This window comes from Chiloscyllium plagiosum, chromosome 32 (genome assembly GCF_004010195.1).
Source record: "Chiloscyllium plagiosum isolate BGI_BamShark_2017 chromosome 32, ASM401019v2, whole genome shotgun sequence".
NCBI lineage: Eukaryota > Metazoa > Chordata > Chondrichthyes > Orectolobiformes > Hemiscylliidae > Chiloscyllium > Chiloscyllium plagiosum.
Window position 1 is genome coordinate 35,821,682 of NC_057741.1, and position 26,755 is coordinate 35,848,436.

A 26,755-nucleotide genomic window follows, 5' to 3' on the forward strand; every position below is an offset into this window, starting at 1 on the left:
GTGTTGGCATGTGTTTACTGTGCAGTGGATTAAGAAGAATCCTATGTGCATGCAACTAAAACACTGCTCACTGGCTTTGATTATCAGCACGTTTAGTATTAAGAAGTTACTACAATGTTTAAGAAACTTTAAGACATAATGGTCAGTTGAGCATCATTCTGCATAACTGTTGTTAAAATGAATGAGTTAAATGGATTGGATAGGTTTGGCTGTGGATTGTAGAAGGGGAGGGGGTGGGGGAAGTTGGAATCTGTCTAATGGTCCAATCTGTCTTCTCTCTAAAGCTCGGTTTGTGCCTGTCTTCTGTGATGTTAAACTCATTTAAAATGTATCTGCTGTGGTTTTTCCATAACCTGGATGTAATCATAACATGGGACTTCCAACTCTTTATTATCATGGCATAGATCAGTGCAGGGGTGTGGTCAGCTCAGTTGGCTGGCCAGCTGGTTTGCAATGCAGAGTGATACCAACCATGAGGGTTCATCCCTGTTTTGGCTGAGGTTACTCTAAAGGCCCTCTCCTTCTCAATCTCTCCCTTTTACCTGAGATGCGGTGACCCTCAGGTCACATCGCCACCAGTTCTCTCTCATGAGAGAGTTGTCACATGCAAAGAAAATTAGTGCTGTTCATAAATGTTGTGACTCTCTCTCTCAATCCTGTAACAAGATCTGCACTCACTCAGCACAGTTACATCGGCTGTGGATTTTATTTTTGTCATAAAGGAAAAGATTTGCAGTTTGATTTTACTTGAATGCACTCACTCACGAATGCATATGTTTTTTCTGTTCTGTTCTGTTCTGGGACAGGGCTGTCAGCAAGGAAGGTGAGATTTTACTGCATGTTAATGATGTTTTGTCTTGCGGTCTTACCCCGAAAACACACTGAATAGGAGATTTATAGCATTTATGTTATCGTTTTCCACAATCACTTCAGACTGTTTCATGGGTCAGGCTTCAAAACTGAGCCAAACCACAGTTTACAAAAAGCCATCATTTCAAGCAAGGGCTGCTTTGTGAAGATGCTGGTGAGACACAAGTGGGCAGGTCTGGTGTCATAGTGCCTATCACTGTCTCCCACTGTTGACCCCCATGGCCCTACCTTCCTTGTTCCGCTGAGACCGCTGCTTTTTGTAGGTTATGGGCAGATGCTTAAAAATCACTCCAAAGTTGAACTGTAGTTTCACGGTGAATCCAAACATACATTAAAAGCCTTTGACAGTTAATCTTCTCACCAGTTGTCCCTCCACTGCACTTTGTCCACCTCTCAGCCACCAGTGATCTCCAGTTGGGTGGTTAGTCCAGACTGAGGAGCAGGATACACTGAGATATGGCTAGGGTTCTTCCTGAACTGAATAAAAATTGGAGGAATCCTTGGCAGATGCCCTGCTCTCAATTGCAAAGATTCATGACATACTTTCAACTTTCCAAATGCTGGGTGAAAGTTATATTTGAACATCATTGCAGCCTAATATGCTGAATGTTACAGTTTGGAACTTTAATATATAAAAGTTGTACACATTTATTTGTGGAACTGCAGGTATTTGGAATTCTGATTAGTTACCCTTCCTTGGATGAGGCAATGGTCTAGTGGTATTGTGGCTGGACTCTTACTCCAGATACCCAGCTAATGTTATGAGGGACCTGCGTTCAAATCCCGGTGGTCGAATTTGAATTCAATGCAAGTCTTAAATAAAGAGTCTAATAATGACCATGAATCCATAACTGATTGTCAGGAAAAATCCAATAAGTTCACTCATGCCCTTTAGGGAAGGAATCTGCCGTCCTTGCCTAGTCTGGCCTACATGTGACTCCAGATCCACAGCAATGTGGTTGACTCTTAACTGGAAAATTTGGGATGGGTGATAAATATGGCCTGACCAGCAACGTCATTGATTCCTGATGAAGGACATTTGCCCGAAACGTCGATTTTGCCTGTCCTTGGATGCTGCCTGAATTGCTGTGCTCTTCCAGCACCACTGATCCAGCAACGTCATTGTCCAGTGAATGATTTTTTTTAAAAATGAGGGTGTTCTTATGCATGAGTCACAAAAGGTTCATACGCAGGAACTGCAAGGAACTAGGAAACAGAATGGTCATTGTTTATTGCAAGAGGAATTGAATTTGACTCAATTAAACAGGCCATCAGTGAGACCGTACCTGATGTGTTGTGTACAGTATAGGTCCCCATTTTAAGGAGGGATGTAAATGTTTGGAAGCAGACCCGAGAAGGGTCTGGAATTGTGGGGTGGGGGGGGATGCGGAGGAGTTATGTTAGGTTTAACAGGCTGGTTTTGTATCTGCTGGAGTTTAGAACGCTTTATGAAATAATGAGGAATATAGACAGGGTGAATGGTGAGTGCTTTTCTCTGGGGTGGGGGACTTCAAGACACACTTCGAAGGTGAAATGAGAGAGATTTAAAAAAAACATGAGGGGCAATTATTTTACACAGAGTGGTTTGTGTGAGGAATGAACTTCCAGAGAAAGTGATGGATGCAGGTTCAGTTACAACATTTAAAAGACATTTGGATAATTAGATTAGATTTTTTTTTTAGATTACTTAGTGTGGAAACAGGCCCTTCGGCCCAACAAGTCCACATCGCCCCGCCGAAGCGCAACCCACCCATACCCCTACCTTTACCCCTTACCTAACACTACGGGCAATTTAGCATGGCCAATTCACCTGACCTGCACATCTTTGGACTCCTTATTCAGTTCAGGAAGAACCCTAGCCATGTCTCAGCGTAGCCTGCTCCTCATGAATAAGAAATGTTTAGAAGGATATGGGCCAAATGCAAGCCGGTGGGACTAGATTAGTTTGGGATTATGGTCAACATGGGTTGGTTGGACCGAAAGGTCTGTTTCCTTGCTGTATGATGAGTGCCTTTCTCTGGGGTGGGGGACTTCAAGACACACTTAGAAGATGAAATGAGAAAGATTAAAAAAAACATGAGGGGCAATTATGACTAGGAGAATGAAAGATGCCTTGTTCCAGGTATATCAAATTCTGAGCCGCCTTGACAGGGTTGATGAGAAGAGGATACTTCCTTTATATCTTACAGCTGCCTCTCTTTAAAGTTAATGGGTTACACATTTAAGACAGAGATGAGATAAATATTTTTTTTCTCTCAGAATGTGTTGAGTCTGTAACTCTTTGTCGACTTATGATGGAAGAAGGGTCTTTCAATATGTTTTAAAGCAGAGGTTGATAGATTGTAAGGGGTTGAAAGATCATGACAGTGGGCAGGATGGAGGGACAGTTGGTAGTGGGGTTAGGTGCCGGGGGAGGGGTGATGTGAGGTTGGATGATGTCAGATGGTCAATTAACAGATGCCATCCTAACTTCACTGTCCTGTCAGATACAGTGGGTAGCTTGATAATGCAGTGGCACAGACAGACATCATCGCAGTTGCCTTGATGTGCTAGTTCTGGCGATTTTGGGAGACGGACCAGGAGAAAGCACCAATACCTGAATAAAGTGAGGAGGAAGGGGTTTCAGTGATGTCTTTACGTCAGGATCTCACTCAGAGTGACAACAGGTCCTTTGCGATTCTGCTCAAACATGGCAGGCTGTTTGCAGACTCTTGAAATGCTGACTTGTTAACATCATGAGATTATTGACAGTGGGGTGCTCCCAGCTGACTCCAGGGAAGTTCAGGTGCCAGGGGAAATCCAGTGCAATCCACCCACACAACTGCATCGAGTGACCTCTGGCCATTTGCCATGAGTGTCCCAATCCAGCTTCCAAGAAAGGTGCCCAAGGGTGGGAAAATGTTGGGGATCCATCATTAGACCATTAGACATAGAAGCAGGAGTAGGCCATTCAGCCCATTGAGGCTGCTATGCCATTCATGGCTGATCTGATCAACCTCAACTCCACTTTCCTGACCTTTCCCAGTAACCCTTTAATACCCCTTAGCAATTGGAAATCTGTCTCCCTCAGCCTTCAACGACACGATTGTTTCTTTGTATTTTGCCCACCCTCCAGTGAAGCAGCTTCTACACAGCTTGGAAAATTCCGACCTTTGGCTATAAAAGCTTTGACCTGAGTCTTCATTGAAAGAAAAGTTTCAATGCGACACAAAATTTCCATTGAGTGTTGCTGTAAGTGAACAGCATAACTTTGGTTTCCCTTTTTCCATACACTTTAGCTGTGTTTTACAGGTTTGTGAGGCATAAGGGATGATGGCCATTGTGTTTGTGCTTCAGGGTAGCAGGAAATTATTTGAACACTTAAGGTTTTTGTTCTCTGCTTCACAGTGGTTCCACTGACAGGAGGGAAGCAAACATGGCTGTGGTCATAGAACAACATGGAGGCTATTGGCTTGCCCACCTCCCACCTTCCTGCCCACCAAATAAGCACCTTCCACAGGGTTTATTTGACATAGAGCATCTCCCATCAGAGTTTTCCAAAACCATTTAAAACATGACACTGCATGCACCATAGTCACATCTTAAAAACATCAACCTGCATTTATCTGGTGACTTCTCGAGCTTGAAGTGAACAAGCCCCTTCACCAGAGCCTTATCAAATGAGCTTTGATAACCAAACCACAAAAGGAGGTGATGGAGAAAGTGGCTTAAAAACTCCCTTCGAGGTTCTAAAGAGCATCCTGAAGTAGAAGAGAGAGAGGTGGGGAGACTCAGAGACAGAATTCGAGAGGTTAGGCAGCTAAAATGTCATGGTAATGATCACCGTTTAATAATCAGTCCCTCATTAGGAATTGATCAACTCTGGGTTAGTTTATTTAAAACAGTGAAACACATTCCAAGTTATGAGGCAGGCATTGCAGCAACCTTCTGTGTGTGCAGCTAACAGACCATGGCAGGCTAACTGCCGGGCAGAGTCATAACATTGTATACACATCGTGCACGAGGTACTAACAAGTTTGCTATCCAAAACACAAGGGTACACACATATCACAGAAGAAAGTACTTTTGCTGGTGTTAAAACATGCAATACACCAGAGTAAAGGAAGAGATCATCACAGTGATGTGTTAATAAAGGCCATGGAGGGATTTGAAAACAAGAACGAGTATGTTAGAATTGGGGGTTTGCTTCACCAGGAGCCAACAGTACCAAATGCACACAATGGGGTTGGTGAACAGGACCTGGTTAGAGTGAGGATGCGGGCAGCAGGAGCTTGGATGAACTCCCGCTTACAGACGGTGTACAGCGGGAAGCCAGACCAGGGAGCATTTAGAGCAATCCTTGTTCTTTATTTAAAGCCTTATTTGAGGGTAGGCCCTCTGAAGGGATCTGGGAGGATGTTTGGTGAGTGGGTGGGCTGGCAATGAGTTATTAATTCATCTCAGTGGACTTTTGCATGTGCAGTGGCAGGAACTCCCAACTTCTGAATATTCTGGATGAACATATCCTGCCACAACATTGAGTTTCATTGAGCCCGGCCTCTCCGATTTCACTCTGTTTCTTCCACTGGAGTGGGAGCCAAGGTACTTTTCATGGTCTCGCCTCCAACTTGCTAATGAAAACTGAACATTCTGAATTTGGAGAGAAAACAGATATTGTAAATAATTTAGGAATTCAATTTAATTGTCTTTAACACAACTCCAGTTCTTTTTTGTTATAAAGAGCAGATGAAAATTAGAAGAATTTCATTTAATGGTAATGGTCCAGTTGAGTAAAAATAAAATGAACAGATACATTTAAAATCTTCAACATATCGATTGTTTCATATTCAGATGTAGTAGTGGACTGCTCTGTTACCTGCAAAGATCAAAACCTGTGTCATTAATCTTTCACAACCTATAGCCCTCATCTTTACTATATTAAAGCAATGTTATTCATTTAATGAATTTCATTATTCTCAAAATTATTTCAGCTTGTAGCTTGGTTACGTTAAGAGAAAGCTGCAATATATTTTGCCTGTACATGACTGCAGTTTTATACGGAGGGGTATTTTTTTCCCTGTGTACATTCTTTTGGTTAACCAAGTGTCTAAGATTCCCAGAAATTCATAAACATGTTTAAGAGTCTTCAAGCCAAGCTACTGAGAAGTCCACACAGGTAGAGCTTATATACAGAGAAGATTTAAATAATATACACTGACAGTTGGTAGTTTTTTTTTCATCCAGTATAAACTGTGTATGTTGCTATATCATGTGGACAAAAATGTTGTCCACATGTATAAAGGAATGTGTTGTTCACCAAGTATAGGCATTTTATAGAATCTTAAAGCTATTTGGATTACCGTGTTTGTATTGATTCTGTGAACCAGTCCCTGTTCTCTCACCAACAACTCTTCAGATTTCTTCTTATCAAATTCAAATATTTAAATCTCTTTCCAAATTTGCTTTTCAATCTGCCTGCACCTTTTCAGATCAGAACAATTCACTGAAGTCGGAAGTAGTCTTCTGACCCCCGCTCAATTATTTCCCTGATTTTTAAAAATTTCATGTATTTTTCCTGTCAATCTGTTCAAGGATGTGGGAGCAGGTGGGATTTTGAACACAGGCCTTCAGTCCAGGGATAAGGACACCATCACTGCACCATGAGAGGGCCCCCAAATTTTGCCATCTGCTGTTGTGGGATTTGAACCCATGACATCAGAACTTTAGCTTGGACTCCTGATTGCCAGGCCAATGACAATGCCACTAGATCACCACCTCTTAATTAAATTCTGCCTTCTGCTCTCCTGTTGACAAAGTAGATTCTTTCTAACTAGCCTTTCAAATTCTTTGTGATTTTGTACATCTCTATCAAATTACCCCTTAATATTCTTTACTTTAAGGATGGAGTTGAAAATTGTTGCACTAGAAACGTATAGCAGGTCAAGCAGCATCCGAGGAGCAAGAGAATCAACGCTTTGGGCATAAACTCTTCATCAGGATGATGAATTCCTGATGAAGGGCTTATGACTGAAATGTCGACTGTCCTCCTCCTCGGATGCTGCCTTACCTGCTATTCCTTTCCAGTTCCACAATTTTCGACTCTGATTCTTGAGCATCTGCAGTCCTTACATTCTCCCACTTTGAGGACAGCACATTCAGCTTTGCTAGTTCTCCCCCAAGCCACATGCTGTCTTGATGTGGAACTATATCATTGTTCTTTCACTGTCACTGAGTCAAAATCCTAGAGTTCATCACTGAAAGGCACAATGGGTGAGATGTGATTTTTCTAACTGTGTAAATGTTAAGGCTAGATGAGGGCATTTAGCTCATCATGTCTGCAATAGCTCTGCATTATGACTTAGTGCCAATCTCCTACCTTTTCTCCATGCCCTTGCACAGCGTTCCTCATGAGGATGGTGTGTGCATGGAATGTACTGCTGGAGAAAGTGGTGGAGGCAGGTACAATTACAACATTTAGAAGGCAACTGGAGGGGTGTATGAATAGGAAGGGTTCAGAGGGATATGGACCAAATGCTGGCCAATGGGACTAGAGTAATTTAAGATATCTGGTCAGCATGGACAAGTTGGACTAAAGAATCTGTTTCCAGGCTGTACAGCTCTATATAAAGATCCAAAGCTCTCTTGACTGAATGCCTCTAGTGAACCTGCCTCTACCATGTTCTTGACCTGAACCACACATCATATGGAAACATTTCTTTTCTTAACTTTACTTTGATTCTTCTGCAAAATACTTCCAAACTATGCCCTCTTGTTTTTAAATTTTTCACATTAGAAACAGTTCCTCCCTATCTAACCTTTCTTTTAAAGATCCTATTGTCACATACGGACAGAACAAGAAATACTGGGTAGAGGGAAACGAAAAGAAAACTGGATGACACAATTTAATAGCACCAATTCACTGGGTTTGTTGGGATGTCTGGATTCTGTGCCCTTCAAGTTCCTTTCTTCAGGTTCTTTCACTTTTTTGCAAGAGGCACAGAACAATTGGCACATCAACTACAAAATTGCTTAGTTACTGATTAAAGGCAACCGCTTACAGCAAACGGTAGGAGAATGCTTCAGGTATTTTTACCGCAGAGAGAGAGAGAGAGAGAGAACCTTCAAGCTGTTTGAAGGTTCTCCCCTGTGTCGTTCATACCTGAAAGGAACCAATAAGACCTTTGACAGCCATGACTGGTCAACATTGCACACACCAATCAGCTAATTGTCGCCGACCATTCTAATGGGTCTCAGTCAAATATAACAAACAGTTGCAGATGCTGGAGATCTGAAATCAAAACAGAATGCTGGAGAAACTCAGCAGGTCTGGCAGTATCTCTGGGAGAGAAAGCGGAGTTTTGAATCTAGTGACTCTTCATAAAGTTTCGGTTACTTGTTTTGCAAAGTGTTGCAATTCTTTCCACAATCTTTGTTATTTTTTCCGAAAGCAGTATTTTATTTTCATTTGAGGGGCAAGGATAGAGTAAATAGACAAGGTTTTTTTTCTCAGGGGTGGGCAAGTCTAGAGGGCATAGGTTTAAGGTGAGAGGGGAAAGGTTTAGATTAGATTCCCTACAGTATGGAAACAGGCTATTTGGCCCAACAAGCCCACACCGATCCTCCAACGAGTAACCCACCCAGACCTATTACTGTCTCACTAATGCATCTAACATTATGGGCAATTTAGCATGGCCAATTCACCTGGAACACTGGTTTCAAAGTAGGATCTAAGTGGCAACTTTTGTACACAGGGGCGGCACGGTGGCTCAGTGGTTAGCACTGCTGCCTCACAGCACCAGGGACCCAGGTTTGATTCCAGCCTCGGGCGACTGTCTGTGTGGAGTTTGCACATTCTCCCTGTATCTGCGTGGGTTTCCTCCAAGTGCTCTGGTTTCCTCCCACTGTCCAAAGATGTGCAGGTTAGGTGGATTGGCCATGCTAAATTGCCCGTAGTGTTAGGTGCATTAGTCAGAGGGCAATGGGTCTGGGTGGGTTACTCTTCAGAGGGTCGGTGTGGACTGGTTGGGCCAAAGGGTCTGTTTCCACACTGTAGGGAATTTAAAAAAAAGGTGTGTGTATGGAATGAGCCCCCAGAGGAAGTGATGGAGGCTGTTACAATTACGACATTTAGAAGGCATCTGGATGAATATATGAATAGGATGGGTTTAGAGGAATATCGGCCAAATGCTGGCAAATGGGACTGGGTTAATTTAGGATACCTGATTGGCATGGACAGGTTGGAACAAAGGATTTGTTTCCCTGCTGTACATCTCTATGACTCTATTTTACTCAATCAAAAATATTGAAAATGAAATGATACCGTCTTTATACGGGTGAATGTCATAATTGTAAGCAGTAACAAACAGCTGAAGCAGAAATTGCTAGAGAAACTCAACAGGTCTGGCAGCATCTGTGGAGAGAAAGCAGAGTTAGTGTTTCCAGCCGAGTGACTGTTGTTTAGTAATATCTTTTGGAATCTTCAGTACCATGTTACCCACATCTTAGTTTCTTATGAGGGAGAATATAAGCATTAAACATAAGCATAAAATCACAACATGGTGGCTGTATACCTACCTACCTGTGAGCAAAGGCAAGAATTCTGCTTGATTATCATTCCTTTACTAGTCCAGTCCTCATCAGTTTACCACTGCAACTGGCTCATCACAATTGACAATCAAACTTTGAACAAGGTGTTGCTTTCAGGACTTTAACTTTCTCGTGAAGAGAACTCAACATCTATTGAAGGAAAAGGTAAAAACTGCCTCTATCTCCTGTGTTCACACCTCGTCATCACTGTGCATCAATCAGAATGGAAACAGCCTGGCATTTGTATACTGACTCACTCTGTAAATTCTCAAACCATATTTGCATAGGGTTTACTCTGTGGCTTTCCCTGCTACTTTATACAGAGCATCAGTAAACATTTCTTGCTCAGTATTTAAACATGGTGATAGCTCTGGTTTGAACAAACAAATCCAGGGTGGCATTTCAGGTAGCTTCCAAATATGGAATTTCTTTATTGCTTTTCAATTCTAGATTTGACATTTGTATTGAAATGCTAAATAAAATGGAAAACCAAAAGCTCTCAAAGTTAACACAATGCATTGACTTATAGAAGTCTCACACCTTTTGAAGCACTTCATGACTGATTACGTAGCTTTAAATTGGAGTCACCATTAAAATGCAGGAAATGTAGGCACCAATTTGCATACAGTGGATTTCAGTGAGCAGTTAAGAGGTAATGATGCGAGCATCTGTTGGTTCGGGGAATGACATTGGCTCGGAAACAAGGGTAACGCCCCTGTCTTTTCTTTTGAAAGAGGGCCATGAGTTTTTCGCATCCACCTGAGACTGCTGGCGTGCTTTCATCTAAAACTCTGACTCGCCTGACTCAATAGCACTCTGGCAGCTCTGCACTGCAGGGAAAGGCTAGAGTTTGTCCGTGAGTCTTTGCAGCAGGACTTGAACCCATCATCTTCAGAGATGGGACATGGTAAAACACTTCCTTCTTATGCACTTTCTCGGGATTGAGAATGGCTTGCTTTGTTGGGTGCTGAGATGGTCAGGAAGCTCAGAGTGCTGCCTCTAGGCTCTGCCTCATGCGAGGCAGGTGGTACTTGTTGAGGAGATGGGACTGTGGAGGTTTATGAGCTCTTTCTCACTCTGCTTCTGTGTAGTGCTGTTGGACTCACTTGCTGAGCTTGGAGTCTTCTTGATTCGCCCTCCCTCATTTGGGTGGGATGATGGCCACCTTAAAGGATGCATTGAGGTCATTTCTGCCGTTCCATAGGAGGTTCTAGCTGTTAGTGTTCACTGGCTTTGGGAATCTGGTGTCACACATTCACTTGGCACGTGCTGCCTGGAGCGGCTGATTTGAAGCGATTGCGACTTTGATACTCTCCATGGCTGTTTAGGAGAGGGCACCGCTCTCAGGCATTCCACTGAACCACTGTTTCTAACTAAGTTTGTACCACTGCAATGTCTCTTGAAAGGATGCCCACTTTGAAGAAGTTCTCTGTCTCCTTCAGACGTGCACTCAGGGATCCCTTTCTCACTACCACAGCGCCGTGACCTCCTCAGCCCTCCAGCTCTTTGACCACACACCAGGTAACTCCACCAACCCCTTTATCTGCAGCTCTCCCCACACCTACCACCACTCCTGAAGAAAGGTTACACCTGAAACCTAACTTTTCCACCTCCTTGTGCCTCCTGTGTTCTTCCAGCCTCCTGCCTGTCTACCTTGGATTCCAGCATTAGCAGAGTTTTTGGCACACTCCACTGAACTACAGCAGTGGTTGTCCTCTTGACTCTGTGAACCCTGCAATTTATCTTGTGGTGCAAAATGACCGTGGTATATGAAAGGCAGCGAAACATTTAAGGGATGGCGGATAGGCGCATTAGGAAAAAGAAATGAAAAGTTACCTTGATGGGTTTTCATGAAGCTGTAGGGATGGGTGCAGGGATGAGTTGATGTCCATTGTGGAGTATAATAACTGGTACAGACCCACTGGACCAATAGGATCTTTCTGAACTTTTGGAATAACAATAGGACAGAGGTCTGCTTTCGCTCTGTTCCCCTTGTCTGTAATGGGAGCTGGTAATGTTTGAGTTAGCTACTCAGCTGTTTGTGCAAGTGAGCCAGAGTTTGCCTGAATTAAATCAGCTTAATGATCTCACCAGTTGCCCAAATGTTTCAGCACACTGCTGCTTTGGGAGATGTGACTGAAATAACCCCACAGAGGCTGGTATCCCATCACCAAGTCACCCTTTATTTACACAGGGAGAGCCCTTGATCCAGCTCCCTCAGAGCCAGCTCTCAGAGTGAGCAGGATGTCTGACACTCCTGTTTATATCTATTAGCCAGGACTCCCTGATTGGGCCAGATCAACAGCCCCAATCAGGGATCTCATTTTCAGTAACATTCACTTGGCTGATCTTGTTACAACCACTACAGTAACCTTGTTAAAATGTTCCACAAATTTATGGAATCCCTACAGTGTAGAAGCAGGCCATTCAGCCCATCAAATCCACACCAACTCTCCGAAGAGCATCCCTCCCAGACCCAACCCCTCCTACCCCATCCCTGTAATACTACATTTTCCATGTCTAATCCTACACATCCCTGGACACCAAGGGCAATTTAGCACGGCCAATCCACCTAACCTGCATATTATTGGACTGTGGGAGGAAACTGGATCACCCGGAGAAAACCCACACAGACGTAGACAGAATGTGCAAACTCCACACAGTCAGTCGCCCGAGGGTGGAATCAAAGCTTGGTCCTTAGTGCTGTGAGGCAGCAGTGCTAACCACTGATTATTTTTCTGTTTTGCCAGTGCAGATCTAATTGAGAACAGAGAGAGTAGAGATGAAGATCTAAATGAAAGGATTTGCATAGTCTCCGATTCTTTGAATGCTCAAGAGTAACATTTTCTTTTGGCACTTGAGCCTTTTGGAGTGATCAGATATAAATTTGGGTAAGCAGTCTGCGATTTTTGGAATGAGTCAAATGGCAAGCCAACAACAGCTGGTGTTTATATAGCGCTTTTAGTGCAGAAAAAAAAAGTTCCACGTTACTTCACAATAAGGAATGGAGCCAAAGAGGGAAATATTCGGGCAGGTGTGTACAGGTTTGGTCAGTGTGATAGGCTTTAGGAAAATCCCTAAATGACCAGAGAGAGAGGTAGAAAAGTAGAAATAAAAACAAAATATAATGGACCACAGCAATAAAATGGGGAGGAGAAACAGAGTTAACATTTCAAGTCCAAATTGATTATTCTTTGAAATGTTTACTCTGTTCTTCCCCTTACATTGCCAGACCTGCTGAAAATTTTCTGGAATTTTCTGCTTTTGTTTCAGGTTTCCTGAATCTGCTGCATTTTCCCAACAGTGGAAAGATGTAACTTGAGAGATGTACTCAGAGGAGAACACTGTCCTTGCAAGGTTCTTGGGCTAGAGGAACCAACACAGTTAGGGATGATGTGAGGCCATAGAGAGATTTAGACACAATTGGAATTCTACAGTTGAGGTTTTGGTGGACTGGGAGCCATCACAGGTCAATGACAACAAAGGCCAATGAATGAATTAATGCAAGTTAAGACTCAAAGGTAGAAGACAGAGGGTGGTGATGGAGGGTTGTTTTTCAGACTGGAGGCCTGTGACCAGTGGAGTGCCACAAGGATTGGTGCTGGGTCCCCTATTTTTTGTCATTTACATAAATGATTTGGATGTGAGCATAAGAGATACAGTTAGTAAGTTTGCAGATGACACCAAAATTGGAAGGTGTAGTGGACAGTGAAGAATGTTACCTCAGATTACAGTGGGATCTTGACCAGATGAGCCAATGGACTGAGGAATGGCAGATGGAGTTTAATTCAGATAAATGCGAGGTGCTGCATTTTTGGGAAAGCATATCTTAGCAGGACTTATACACTTAATGGTAAGGTCCTAGGGAGTGTTACTGAACAAAGAGACCTTGGAGTGCAGGTTCATAGCTCCTTGAAAGTGGAGTCACAGGCAGATAGGATAGTGAAGAAGGCGTTTGGTATGCTTTCCTTTATTGGTCAGAGTATTGAGTACAGGGGTTGGGAGGTCATGTTACATCTGTACAGGACATTGGTTAGGCCACTTTTGGAATATTGCATGCATTTCTGGTCTCCTTCCTATCGGAAAGATGTTGTGAAAGTTGAAAGGGTTCAGAAAAGATTTACAAGGATGTTGCCAGGGTTGGAGGATTTGAGCTATAAGGAGAAGTCGCATAGGCTAGAGCTGATTTCCCTGGAGCATCGGAGGCTGAGGGGTGACCTTATAGAGGTTTATACAATCATAAGGGGCATGGATAGGGTAAATAGACATTGTGTTTTCCCTGGGGTGGGAGGGGGGTAGTCCAGAACTAGAGGGCATATATTTAGGGTGAGTGGGGAAAGATATAAAAGACACCTACAGGGCAACATTTTCACACAGAGGGTGGTACATGTATGGAATGAGCTGCCAGAGGATGTGGTGGAGGCTGGTACAATTACAACATTTAAGAGGCATTTGGATGGGTATATGAACAGGAAGGGTTTGGAGGGATATGTGCCGGGTGCTGGCAGATGGGACTAGATTAGGTTGGGATATCTGGTTGGCATGAATGGGTTGGACTGAAGGGTCTGTTTCTATGCTGTACATCTCTATGACTCTATGACACAGCTTGCTCAATTTTTGATGAGAGTAGGTTTACACAGAAGGTGCAACTTTCTGAACCCTTTCAACTTTCAAGTTGGATGTCGGTTTCATAGCAGCATAGTTGGATAGCAGCAAAGTGGAGGCAGGAGCAGAGACATACAATAAGATGGAGGTGGAGTTTGTCTTTGAATACTGCAATGCCTTTGCTGAGTAAACTTGACCTTGAAAACTCTAAGTATCCCCAGCACCTGCAGCGTTTGGAGGGAGTTCCAGATTTCCACTTGCACTCACGTGCAGCTTCACAGGTTTGGCTAAATTTTTTATTACCAGTAATAACTGGGCAGCATTAACTCTCTGAGAGGCGGTGGCATGATGATAATGAGATCTAGGTTCATGCCTTAAGGGCATGGGTTCATATTCCACCATGGCAGCTGGTGGAATTTAAATTGAAAGCTAGACTCAGTAATGGTGACCATGACAACTGTGATCTGCCATCCTTCCCTGATCTGGCCTACATGTGACGGCAGGCCTGCTGCAATGAGGTCGATTCTTAACCGTCCTCAGAGATGGCTGATCGGCCCACTCAGTTCAGGGGCAATTAGGGGTGTTCAGCATATATTTGGCAAGCCAAAGGTAACCAAATCCCCTGAAAGTATAAAGACAAGGTAACAGAACGGGCGGGGAGAGGTCAGGCTGCTTGCAGAAAGTCCCACCCTCTCCCCTGCCCCATTGAAGAAATCAGTGCCCAGTGTATCATTATTACGTGGAATTACATCAAATGCACAACTTGGGAACAAGCTCTTCACCCCAGCCCTTCCCCATTCTTGTTCGGTTTGATTTGATTTGATTTGATTTTTTTGATTTATTGTTGTCACATGTATCTAAGTGCAGTGATAAGTTTTGTTTTGGGAGCAGTAGATTCAGATCATAACAAACAAGGACATACAGATCATAGTGTTTAGACAGAGCAAAGCATTCAGGTTACGCTACACAGGAGGTGCGCAAAAGCAAGGTCAACATTAGATTTGAAATTAGGGACATCCATTCAGCAGTCTAATAACTGTAGGGAAGAAGCTGGTCCTGAACCTGTTGGTGTGTATGTTCAGGGAGGAATCTTTGATGACGTTGGCAGCCTTTCCATGGCAACGAGAAGTATAGATGGAGGATGTGGATGTAGGTTTGCTCACTGAGCTGGAAGGTTCATTTTCCGTCATTTCATCAGCATACTAGGTGACATCTTCAATGAGCCTCTGGATGACGCACTGCTGGAGTTTCCTGCTTTCTATTTATATGTTTGTGTTTCCTTGGGTTGGTGATGTCATTTCAGATGGTGATGCCATTTCCTATGATTATGTCATTTCTTGTCATTTTTCTCAGGGAGTGGTAAATGGAATCCAAGTCATTGTGTTTGTTGATGGAGTTCCAGTTGGAATGCCATGCTTCTAGGAATTCTTGTGCGTATCTCTGTTTGGCTTGTGCTAGGATGGATGTGTTGTCCCAGTCGAAATGGTGTCCTTCCTTATCTGTATGTAAGGATACTAGTGAGAGAGGGTCATGTCGCTTTGTGGCTAATTGATGTTCATTTATCCTGGTGGCTAGCTTTCTGCCTGTTTGTCCAATGTAGTGTTTGTTATAGTTCTTGCACGGTATTTTGTAAGTGACATTAGTTTTGCTTGTTGTCTGTATAGGATCTTTCAAGTTCATTCGCTGCTGTTTTAGTGTGTTGGTGGGTTTGTGGGCTACCATGATGCCAAGGGGTCTGAGTAGTTCCTCTGTGTTGCAGTGTGTGGTGGCTCATTGAAATCGTGATCTGATGCAGCTTCGTTTGTGGATGTTGGGATGATTGCTTCCAGCTCAGCGAGCAAACCTATATCCAGAACCTCAACCTGAGCTACAAATCTTCTCAACTCGCTAACACTTATGGATGCAATAAGCTAAAGCTGGCCCGAAAATGTAGATGGTGTTCATAGTTGAGAGGTTGGCTTGCATAATGATCTAGGCTATGTTCACAACTCTGTGGTTTCTTACCATCCAGGGCAGAGCAGTTGCCATTCCAAGCCATGATGCACTGGGACAGTATGCTTTCAATGGTGCATCTGTGGAAGTTGGTGAGGACGCTTACGGACATGCCGAGTTTCCAAAGCTTCCTGGGGAAGAAGAGGTGTTGTTACACCTTCTTGACCGTCACATCTACGTCGGAGAACCTGGACAGATTGTTGGTTATCGTCACTCTGAGGAACTTGTGTTCATCCCCTCCACCTCAGTTCTGTTGATGTAGATAGGGGCATGTCCTCGTCCTTTCTTCTTGAAGTCAATGATAAGTTCTTCAGTTTTGCCAACATGGAGAGAGAGTTTGTTATCTTTGCACCATGACACCAAGCACTCTATCCCCTTTCAGTACTCTGACTCATCATTGTTTGATATCCAGCCAACAATGGTGGGTGGTGTCATCAGCAAACTTGGAGATGGCATTTGTATGGAATTTGGCTACACAGACGTGAGTGTACAGGGAGTACAGTAGGGGCTGAGAATGCATCCTTGCTGGGTGGAGGTGTTGAGGCTTAACGTGGAGGAGGTGCTGGTGTCTGTCTTCACTGACTGTGATCTGTGGGTCAGGAAGCTGCGTGGGTATTACTCCCCTCAACCACTCCTTTTGGTATTAGGTTTCACTTCCTCATCACCCTCTGAATTTTGTAATTCGTTTTATTTTATGTCTATTGTATGTTGAGGGTTTCTTCATATTATGTTATTTTAAAAATACACGATTATATTAACTTACTTTGAGCTCAAGTGAAAGGGATGAAAGCAAATTAGAAGTAGAAAACTTATTAATTCTGAAAACAGGAGGGAAGACAGGATCAGGAGGAGACCATTCATTTCCTCCAACCTGTTCCATCATTTGTCGAGAACATGGCTCATTTGCAATCAAGGTCCAAATACAGCAACATTCATTTGAAAGTAAGAAAAAGATAAGTTTGCAATGTTACAACTTCTCGGTTAGGACCCCAGAGCAGTTTCATTGGGAGGCCTACATCAGAATGGATATTTTCAGCATGTCCGATGTGGTGCTGAAATTCTGCAGTGCTTTGGTCAAACCACACTTCAAGTACATATCCAGACTTTGACACTGTGGCACAAGGAGAAGCATTCATGTCCTTTTCTCATCTGTGTTTACCCTGCGCTCTAGCAAGTAGTGCCAATGCACATGTGAACCATACTGAACTTTCCACAATGGCTACAATGGAAGCTAAACACAGCTGTGAGCTGTCCAGTTAGGTTTCTTGTTATGAGCAATTATAAGGTTTCCAACTCTGGTTGGACGTATTCCTGGTGGTTTGTCTTCCCTCCCCCATGTCCTGTCAAATTGCTTTTCCTCCCATCAAAATCCATTCCTTTTTTGACAAATAAATGGATGATGAGTTCAAAGAAAATGAAAAATAAAACTCTTCAATGGTCTCTATGGTTTCTTTATATGGGCGTTGTTGCAAACGTTTCCGGGCAGTTAGTCTTTAATTCCGAGACTCTCTGGGACAGTCCTGGAGGATTGGCAATTCACTGAGGTTAGAACTTCTAATTTAAACTGCAGTAGTAAACAATCCGCTCCCAGCTAGCCCTGCTGTACTGCCAATCGATATCTTACAGCTTCCTCCTGCATCCCCGTTCTGCACCAGACCAAAATCAACTCTTGCAAAAGTGAACAATTTCCTGCAGTAATTAACCCATTGGTATTCAGTGTGGGACTGTCACATTTTTGAGTGTACTAACAGAAGGCATTCTAGTCCAGCTAACATCCAGCCCTGCAAAGTTGAGTTTTCTAATGAGCGAATAGAATTTTTGCAACATCAGAATTAATCACTGTAAATGTCACAATAATTTCTTCATTGGAATTCAACAGCTCTGAACTTGGAAGGCTAGATCATCAACTTTACATGCTAAATTCTCTGTTTTTTTTAGCAGTATAAAGACCACATCTTTTTGTTTCCTTAGTTTTTGAACTGTGAACTAAAAGAGCAAAGTACTGCTTTAAACCAAGGAGCATGTAGAAGGAGATGGCTGCAGTTTTTAAAATCATGTTTTCTACAGTGCCCTGTGTATACAACTCAATGTTGCTTTTGCCTGGAAGAGTGAGGGCAGAAGTAGACACCATGGAGCTGATGGGATCTGAACTAAGGGAAAACTGCTGGTCAACATCATCTGAAGATGTAACTAGCAGAGTTTACAAGGGGGAGCCAGTAGATGTGGTATATTTGGGCTTTCAGAAAGCATTTAACAAAGACCTGAATGAGAGATTATTATGCAAAATTAAAATGCATAGGATCTTGTGAGGTTACTGAGAGGGATAGAACACTGGTTAGCAGAGAGAAAACAAAAAGTAGGAATTAATGGGATCATTTTCACATTGGCAGGCAGTAACTAGTGGGGTGCCTAAGGGATTGGTGCTAGGACCCCAGCTATTCACAATATATATTAATGATTTGGAAGTGGGAACAAAATGTAACATCTCAAAGTTTACAGACAATACCAAGTTAGGTGGGAGGGTAAACTGCGACAAGAATGCAGAGATGTTTCAACATGTTCTGGACAGGTTGGGTGAGTGGGCAAATCAGTGGCAGATGCAGTATAATTTGGATAAATGCAAGATTATTCACTTTGGAAACAAAAACAAGGCAGCAGATTACTACCTGTATGGCAGTAAATTGGGGGAGGAGAGTGTGCAGCTGAATCTGGGTATCCTTGTGCACCAGGCGCTGAAGATTGGTATACAGGTGCAGCAGGTGGTAAAGAAGGCAAATGGTACGTGGCCTTCACTGTGAGAGGTTTAGAGTACAGGAGCAGGGATGTGTTGTTGCAGTTATACAGGGACTTGGTAAGGCCACAGCTAGAATATAGTGTGCAGTGTTGTCTCCTTTCCTGAGGAAGGATGATCTTGCTCTTGAGGGAGAGCAGCGAAGGTTTACCAGGCTGATTCCGGGGATGGCGGGAATGACGTAGGAGGAGAGATCAACAAGGCTAGGAGTGCTTTCGCTGGAGTTCAGACGAATGAGGGGAGACCTCATAGAGACTTATAAAATTCTAACAGGACTAGACAGTGCAGATACAGGGAGGAAGTTCCCGATGGTGGATGCGTCCAGACTAGGGGTCACAGTCTGAGGATTCGGGGTGGACCATTTAGGACGGAGATGAGGAGACATTTCTTCACCCAGAGAGTGGTGAGCCTGTGGGATTCATTACCACAGGAAGGAGTTGATGCCAAACCACTGAATGTATTCAAGAGGCACCTAGATATAACACTTGGGCTGAATGGGATCAAACGTTATGCGGAGAAAGCAGGATCAGGCTACTAAGTTGGACAATCAACGAAGATCATGATGAATGCCGAATCAGGCTCGAAGAGCTGAATAGCCCCCTCCTGCTCCTATCTTCTATATTTCTATGGTTGACTCCTGACCAGGTGACCATAGCTTGCGTGTAGAGCTGGTACAGGGGAGAACCACCCTGTCTGAAAAGAGAAAACAGCAAAACATCTCTCTGTGTACCTCTCTGGTGTGTGTAAGGGCTGGAAAGTCTCCTGTATTAGCTGGCTGTCTAATATTTCTCTGCAAATCCCTATTGAACAAAGACAGTGAAGAATTGAATTCTCAATCAGTGAATGAGAAAGAGCATCAGACATCCACAATGAAGAATCAAAATCAATTGGAAGAAATAGAAAGAAAAATTGTCATTGAATCCCGTGATCCAGATTGGTGTGTATCCCTGATTGATCTCTTTCACTTTCCACCTTTCATATCCATGTCTTTGTGTGCTGGACTCTTTGTGAAGGGGGAGTTTAAGAAGGAACAGAGTTTATGTTGTAGTTATAAGTTTCCAATTTATTTTTCCTAATTGCTATTGGTCCAAGACAATTTGTTTCTAATAGATATTTTCTTTTTATGTACAGAAACCTAGTGAATGTTTTCTCTTACTGTGCGTTCATCAGTTGGGTAAATTGAGCCTGTTGATACTTTGACTAAATCTTTTCACATTTGTGATCAGTCTGGGGATTGTCGGCTTGATTTCAAGCATAGCACCCCAATGAGGTTTTTCAATAAGTCAACAATTTATTTTAATAATTTTTAAAACGTCACCTTTTAGAATGGTGACCGAAAACCTCCACCTCCCTGCAACATAACCTTTTTTTTCAGAAGTGCAAAGGGCGTCTCAGTGTGGCAGCTGAGATGTTGTGTCAGATGTTTAGTTCATCACGTACAAATCTGCATCAATTTTAGAAACATGGAACAAATACGCTTGTTAATTTTTTTTTTTACAACAGTTAGTTCCAATCTTCAACACATTTCTTTTTCACTTCAGAGGCTAATGGCTTGATGCATTTGATGAGATTCCTGTCTCATCCTTTGCTCCTCACTGTTATCCTTTCTGCGCTGGCATCCTCTCCACACAGACAGTATTGGGAACATAAATAGCATGAGGAGTTGAATTGAACGAAAGAAACCTGGTGCTTTCATGGCTCTCTTCCTCATTGGATTAGAGATGAAAATGCTAATATCATGATGGGTTCAACATTTGTGGATATTTAATGCTTTCGCATCAACTTTGCTGTGTTTGCATGAGTCATTTCAAAATGTTAGCAGCAAAATTACCATGCTTATTAGAAATAACATAATGTGCTTCAAACTATTACAGACTGATTTCAAATGTTAAATAACCATTAAAAAAAAAGAATAACTTAATGATCTCCTGTAACTAAACGCTCTTAATCTGCACATGCACCATTTTCACACATTATGCAACACATTATGTGTTGCATAAATAGGATCTGAAGTTGAATAATGTGAAGTGTTGTGCCTTCAATCCCCTCTTCCTCTTTGTGGATTAGGGGTGAACATTGGGGATAGTTAATGCCCTCACACCAACTTTGCTATCTTTGTATGAGCAATACCAAACTTTTAGCAGCAAAATTATCTTCTTTAAAAAACACTGCTAAATAATTCTTGTGTGGGATTTAAAGCTATTCTAAACTGATTTCAAATGTTAAATAACCATAAAAAACAAGAAGAATAATTTAATAATCTCCTGTAACCAAAAGCTCTTAGTCTCATCTGTTCAATCCAACTTTCTGAACCTAATATCTCCCTCATACATTTATCTAGTTTCCCCCTAAATGCACCTCTGTTGTTTCACTAAGCTAACCTTTGTGGGTGCAGGTTATAATTATTGTTTCCACTAGCCTCTTGTTTTGATTTCTTTGCTGAAATGTGGGTGTTGCCAACAAGGTCTGAATTTTGTGACTGTTCTGAATTACCCTGATGTGGAGGAGCTGGTGTTGGACTGGACTGGACAAAGTTAAAGATCACACAACACCAGGTTATAGTCAACTACCTGCTGAAGGAGCAGCACTCCAAAAGCTAGTGCTTCCAAATAAACTCGTTGGACTATAACCTGGTGTTGTGACATTTTTAACTGAATTACCTTGTACTGACTGGCTTGCTAGGTCACTTTGGAGTACAGTTGGGTTCAATGAGGTAAGGAAGCAGACTTGCTTCATATAAAGAAATTAGTGAACCAGATAGATTTTATGACGATAGTTTCATGGTCACCATTACAGAGACTAGCTTTCAGTTCTAGTTTAATTACTGTACCTAAATTCCACCAGCTTCTCCAATGCAACTTAAATCCATGTTCCCAGAACATGCTTGCCTTCGGTCGCCGGGATTTGGAGTACAATAGATGGCAAACAATGTTGCAGCTATATAAAACCCTTGTTAGGCCACATTTGGAGTATTATGTGCAGTTTTTGGTTGCCACACTACCAGAAGAACATGGAAGCTTTGGAGAGTGTGCAGAGAAGGTTCACCAGGATGTTGCCAGGCTCGAGGGCATTGGCGATGAGGAAAGGTTAAAAAGACTTGGATTGTTTTCACTGGAAAGACTGCAGCTCAGAGGAGACCAAATAGAGGTCTACAAAACGATGAGAGGCATAGATAGGGTGGATAGCCAGAGGCTTTTTCCTAGGGTTGAAGTTTCAATTACAAGTGGGCACAAGTTCAAGGTTAGAGGGAGAAAGTTTAAGGGAGATGTACGAGGGAGGCACGGCCAGAAGGGGTGGTGAAAGCAGGCGTGTTGGTGTCATTTAAGAGCTGAAAAATGTGTTGCTGGAAAAGCGCAGCAACTCAGGCAGCATCCAAGGAGCAGGAGAATCGACGTTTCGAGCATAAGCCCTTCTTTCGGTGTCATTTAAGAGGCATGTGAATGGTTAAATGAATAGGGAGGGAATAGATGGGTATGGACTAAATAAGGGCACAGGGTGTGTTTTTTAGTTTAGTTAGGGTATGATGATTAGCAAAAGGGCCTGTTCCTGTGCTGCACATCTCTTCTGTTCTTTGTTCATCAGCCTGGGACTCTTGAATGTGAGACCAGTGACATTACCAATGGGCTATTGCTTTCCCCTGTTGTTCGGTTTCTTCTGAATTTCCAATTGGATGTATCAGTGACTATATTCACGGCCTGTAATTTAGGAACCTCTGCGAATGTTTACTTTATCAAATCCTATTATAATTTTAAAGACCTCAATCAAGCCAGTCCTCAATTTGACCTTTGCTAAAGAGAAAAGCCCCTTCATCTGTCCTAACTTTCTGGGGAAGTTTTACATGCAGGTTCGTGTCTCAGATGACCAGAAATTTGGCCAAAGACATTGTTGTTTTGAAGGAGAATCTTAATCATTGAGGATTTTGTGGTTTACAATGGGAGACCTGGTTCTCCACGCTGAGCTTCTTCAGCATTGCTGTTGTCCCACAAGTGCAAGGGTTTTTACAAAAACGTTAAGGACAAAAGGGTAACGAGGGAGAGAACAGGGCCCCTCAAAGATCAGCAAGGCGGCCTTTGTGTGGAGCCTCAAAAAATGAGGGAGATACTAAATGAGTATTTTGCATCAGTATTTACTGTGGAAAAGGATATGGAAGATATAGACTGTAGGGAAATAGATGATGACATCTTGCAAAATGTCCAGATTACAGAGGAGGAAGTGCTGCATGTCTTGAAACCGGTAAAGGTGAATAAATCCCCAGGACCTGATCAGATGTACTCGAGAATTCTGTGGGAAGCTAGAGAAGTGATTACTGGGCCTCTTGTTGAGATATTTGTATCATCGATAGTCACAGGTGAGGTGCCGGAAGACTGGAGGTTGGCAAACATGGTGCCACTATTTAAGACGGATAGTAAGGACAAGCCAGGGAACTATAGACCAGTGAGCCTGACCTCGGTGGTGGGCAAGTTGTTGGAGGGAATCCTGAGGGACGGGATGTACATGTATTTGGAAAGGCAAGGACTGATTAGGGCGAGTCAACATGGCTTTGTGCTTGGGAAATCATGTCTCACAAACTTGATTGAGTTTTTTAAGAAGTAACAAAGAGGATTGATGAGGGCAGAGCGATAGATGTGATCTATATCGACTTCAGTAAGGCGTTCGACAAGGTTCCCCATGGGAGACTGATTAGCAAGGTTAGATCTCATGGAATACAGGGAGAACTAGCCATTTTGATACAGAACTGGCTCAAAGGTAGAAGACAGACGGTGGTGGTGGAGGGTTGTTTTTCAGTCTGGAGGCCTGTGACCAGTGGAGTGCCACAAAGATTGGTGCTGGGTCCTCTACTTTTTGTCATTTACATAAATGATTTGGATGTCAGCATAAGAGGTACAGTTAGTAAGTTTGCAGATGACACCAAAATTGGAGGTGTAGTGGACAGCGAAGAGGGTTACCTCAGATTACAACAGGATCTTGACCAGATGGGCCAATGGGCTGAGAAGTGGCAGATGGAGTTTAATTCAGATAAATGCGAGGTGCTGCATTTTGGGAAAGCAAATCTTAGCAGGACTTATACACTTAATGGTAAGGTCCTAGGGAATAAAGAGACCTTGGAGTGCAGGTTCCTAGCTCCTTGAAAGTGGAGTCACAGGTTGATAGGATAATGAAGAAGGCATTTGGTATACTTTCATTTATTGGTCAGAGTATTGAGTACTGGAATTAGGAGGTAATGTTACGGCTGTACAAGACATTGGTCAGGCCACTGTTGGAATATTGCGTACAATTCTGGTCTCCTTCCTATCGGAAAGATGTTGTGAAACTTGAAAGGGTTCAGAAAAGATTTACAAGGATGTTGCCAGGGTTGGAGGATTTGAGCTATAGGGAGAGGCTGAGCAGACTAGGGTTGTATTCCCTGGAGCGTCGGAGGCTGAGGGGTGAGCTTATAGAGGTTTACAAAATTATGTGGGGCATGGATAGGGTAAGTAGGTAAAGTCTTTTCCCTGGGATTGGGGAGTCCAGAACTAAAGGGTGAGAGGGAAAAGATACAAAAGAGACCTAAGGGGCAACTTTTTCACACAGAGGGTGGTTTGTGTATGGAATGAGCTGCCAGAGGATGTGGTGGAGGCTGGTACAATTGCAACATTTAAGAGGCATTTGGATGGGTATATCAACAGGAAGGGTTTGGAGGGATATGGGACAGGTACTGGCAGGTGGGACTAGATTGGGTTGGGATATCTGGTCGGCATGGACGGGTTGGACCGAAGGGTCTGTTTCCATGCTATACATCTCTATGACTCTATGACTCTATCTGGAAATTGCCGCGGATCAGGCACCATTTGTGGGGAGAGAGCAAGCTCTCTCAGAGTCATCTAGACTCAAACCGTTAGCTTGCTGTCTGTCCATGGATGCTGCTTGCCCCACTATGATCTCCAGCATTTGTTGTTTTCAGTACAGATTCCAGCATCCGCAATAATTTGCTCCTACAGATTGTGTGCTGCCTTTTACTTCAAGGTGGGGTTGAGATGGCTATTACTGTTTCGGAAGTTTTGAATGGGATCTCAGTCTAGCCCAATTCATTCAAGATGCACTAGTGCAATTGGACGTTTAGGGGCATTGTGATTATTGCACTACCACTTTGTTGCACATTAGTTTGGGTATTTTGTGTGATATCTCATTGATATTATATCCTTGAACAATTGCCCTGTACTTTTCAGGTTGTTTTCCCCCCGGTTAGAGGACTTTATCTTTGCCTCTTCCAGTAACAAAAGTGTTCCTACTGAAATTGGTACAACTTTAAGTAACTTGTAGGATGTATAAAAGATCGAGTTTAACATCTCTCTGCAATGTTCATTCTAGCCATTTGAATTGATTCTATTAATCAATAGCTTCTCTTTAAAGAGATCCGGTTGCGATCCTTGTCATTTTAGCTTTGTATTTGAGTGACAAAGTGTGCAATTTTATTGCTTGCACTATGCTGTCAAAATTAATTGTCTGCTTCCTTTTAACAAGAGCATGGAAGATAGTGGTAGGGGAGGGGGCTTTGGGAGGTGGGGAAACAGCATTGCAGGAAGGGACTGCACGACGTTTGTTTTATTTATTATGGCAAGGATATTTCTTTGGCCAATGTACATGTCAGGGGAGGGGCCTGTCTTGGGTACTCGGGCTCACTCTTGCTTCCACTGAACGTGGTGGGGTGGCAGTATTTCCAGGCTCACAGTGCTGGTATGTGTGGTTCCGTGTCTGCAAATGAGCAGCTGAGCAATGAGGCATTTCATCATTCTGATACCATGGTGTACAATAACAGGGCTCTCAGCCGTGTGCCAGGGAGCAAGTGTTGGCAGGGTCAATATTTATAGATCTGTACGCAGCGGCTAACACAAGGAGAGAGCTGCATGCTGGCTCCCAGTGCTGGATTTTTACACTCTGATCCCAGTCTTTCTTCTCACAGGTTGAAGTATTCCAGTTTTTGGATTTCACTTTTCGGAATGAGTGGATCGGTGCGTTTCCCTGAAGCACTGACAAGGTTTTAGAATAAAAGGGCAGTGTCTATTGCAGGTAAGAGTTTGGCATTTTGTCTCTCTGATCTTGTGTCATTTAATCTATCGAATACAACTTACGTTGTGGAGGGAAACTCCTTTGCTGCTTTAAGTCTTGGCCAATGTCAGATTTGTTGTGACCTTCAGTGCTCACCGAATACTAGCCACAGAATTTGTTCTGCAATTTTCTTGGGCAGCACTGCGTGCATTTATAGAATACTGTGCAGCTATAAATTGTTTTCCACTTTATTTTCATCCCCCAAATGTTTCCCATTTATCTTCTCTCTAAGACCACTTGTAGCACACGGAGTCTCTTATTGGCTGGGAGCACAAGATAGTTTAAAGGAAGGCAGAAAGTGCTGGAGAAACCCAACAGCATCTGTACTGGGAGAAACAGCTGATGTTTCAAGTCCAGTGTAACTCTTCTTCAAACCTGCAGTTTACTTGTTTTTACTTGAGCACGAGACAGCTTATCCGATTTGACTCTGCCCTAACTGCTGCTAAAGCTATCACAAATTTAGCATTTGTGACTTGAAACAAGGCAAATAGTGTTGGAAGGTATCCCTCCACTTTCTCTGTCATTGCAGAAATAACGTTTGTGATGCATACCTGTTGTCACTTTGAGGGGTCATGCACAATCTACTGTTTGTACTGCCCAGCATGTTCACCTATAAGTTGTTGAGCAACAGTGGAGAATATTATGTTGAATCTAAATATAGCTGATTATTGTGCCTTGGAGGCAGAGAAGGGAGATCAGTTATAGTAGCAGGTTAGAACAGCATAAACTAATTTCCATTTCGATTCCATTGTTTATGAGATATCAGTGTTTCAAATAGGATAGTGCAAGATGTTGGCTCTATTCCAGGGGATTTGAGGCCCTATTTGTCAAAGTGTCTGGAGTAAA

At 42.9% G+C, this 26,755-nt stretch overlaps 1 protein-coding gene across 3 annotated transcripts in view; it reads left to right on the forward strand.

The window, feature by feature from the left end:
- bmpr1ba (bone morphogenetic protein receptor, type IBa) overlaps positions 1 to 26,755 on the forward strand; it is a 486,264-nt gene that overhangs the window by 231,700 nt on the left and 227,809 nt on the right. The window contains exons 1-2 of one of the 3 annotated variants that reach the window (XM_043674434.1): positions 25,510 to 25,537; positions 25,764 to 25,870. The gene's annotated coding sequence lies outside the window, so the exon portion shown is untranslated. Of the gene's footprint in view, positions 1 to 25,509; positions 25,538 to 25,710; positions 25,871 to 26,755 lie in introns of those variants that run through there. The other 2 variants (XM_043674433.1, XM_043674432.1) reach the window with 2 other exon arrangements.